This window comes from Triticum urartu, chromosome 1A (assembly GCF_056163025.1).
Source record: "Triticum urartu cultivar PI428250 chromosome 1A, HENAU_Tu73, whole genome shotgun sequence".
Taxonomy (NCBI): domain Eukaryota; kingdom Viridiplantae; phylum Streptophyta; class Magnoliopsida; order Poales; family Poaceae; genus Triticum; species Triticum urartu.
In genome coordinates, this window is record NC_141873.1 from 490,800,774 (window position 1) to 490,802,918 (window position 2,145).

Here is a 2,145-nt window from a genome sequence, read left to right on the forward strand (position 1 = left end):
AAGGTAGGCACGGCGGCGCGCCCGGGCAGCGGTGACGTTGTTGGGCGAGCGGCTCCTGGCCTCCTGTTAGTCCGGCGTCTCCTCCTAGAGTCATGCCATCCGGGGACGGCAAGTCGCCGACGAGGCAGGCGGCTGGGGGCGAGTAGAGATCGGAAGCACGCAGCAGAACAGAGGGGATTCAGGGCCTGGGACGACCCAAAATCCTAGGGTGGGCCGAGCCACCGTGGGCACCCTGTAGAGATACACACCCGAGCGGCGAACATGCATTTTCGAAACTAATTTAGGAAAATTTGGCTGACCAATTAAACAACTCTATTTAATAATATCAGATTCGTATTTGAACAACTAAGTTTGTTTAGCTTGATGGGTGGAGCAGTGTTATTATGACACGAAGCACATATTCCGATCGTATAGTGATCATAAAAGGGGGGGAACTCTAAGCATATTTTTTTAGCAAAAGAGGGTTTCCCCTCCGATTTCTATTAAAGAAACCACCACGGAACCAACATGATCAATTAAACCCTAAGCATGATCAATTAAACCGTATTATGGCTGTGCCATGGCAGATTTGAAGCTGCAAATCGGAGAAATGATATTTAGCATCCATTGTTTGCTTCGAACTAAGAACTAAATTCTAAGAGCTGAAAAGAAAGTAGAGTAACCAAGTTAAGATCTATTTTCTGGTTGAGATCAAAAAGTTGAGGAGATATGAAGTACCACCTCTCTTGCGGCGTCGTGTAGGCATCGGGGGTGCGATGGCTGTCGGTGGCGTTGAAGCAAATCTGCGATGGTAGACGGGTGCATCGGGGGATAAGTCCCTTTGCGGTGGAAGAGAAGGTCGTGTGAGCGGCCCCAACAAAGAGGACAACGGCGCCGATGAAGCGAGAGGATGCGATGCAAGGCTATTGGTCCATCGCCGTGGATGAGAAACATCCATCTCTAGCAGTGGACGACGCGGTCTTGATAGGCGCTCCGGCATGGTGGAGGACGGTGGCGATGGATGTGGTGGAGGACGGCGACGATGGATGGGGTGGCGGACGGAGGCTGGTGTGGGGATGGGGTGTTCTAGCGCGGACGGTGTATGAATGGGAAAATGGAGGGAGAGGTACGAGGAACCATGTTTTTGGGACGGGCCTGTCTGAAATATGGGAAAGTTATGAACTTAGCCCCCTTTTAAAATTTGGACGTCTCGTCGGTTGGGGATAGGACGGTAATCTCGCATCTCACAAATATTTGCCCAGAGCGATTTCGGGCGAGGAGAGGGTGGTTGGCGCCCACGGTGTATGAACGGGGCTGACAGGTAGGGTGGTTGTGTCACGTCTGAGTGAAGTTACAAACCTGCCCCTATTGAAAATATTTGCCTACATCGATTTCGGCCGAGTCAAGTTTGTTTTGCCGCCCACCGTGTATGAATGGGGAATGGAGGGAGAAACAAAGGTCTTTCGGATGAGCTTGAATCAAATGAGTTTTGCCGCCCATGTTTGACGCCCACCGTGTCGGAATGGGCTCAGAGGCAGTCGTGTCACGTCTAATTGAAGTTACTAACCTACCCCTATTTAGAGCAGTGGAAATCGGGCCGATGGATTGTCCGTGTAATGGGTAGACAATAATTTCCATCTTCCAAACACTTGGCTTCGGGCAGCCGATGTGGGAGTGGACATTTTGCTGCTTCTTTCGAATTTTGGGACAATAAGCATCCACGTTTACCCTGGCAACTAAATTCGAATCCATTTTGTATTCCTATATGAATCTTTATAAATCATTCTATGTGTTTTTATACATCTTCAAAAGGACGACAAAGATGTATTCCACTGTCATATATGAATATGGTTTACAAATGCCGATACTCAAATTCAGAAACTAGAATCCAGTTTAAGGTGAATTTGAATATTTGGAACACTTCATGTCCAACTCAAATGTCACACGCAGCATAATGTGTACTCCCATTTAGATATGTACACAAGTGATGTATCAAGATTCAAATACCGAGTCAATCAACCAAGAATGTACAGAACTAATAGGCATATAAACACTTATAGAGTATATGGATCAATAATATTAACTAACATACATAAGCCAGGCTGCTGTACTTTTTTGGCTACAACAACATCCTTTTTTTAGCCAACATCTTGGCCCTTTCCGATG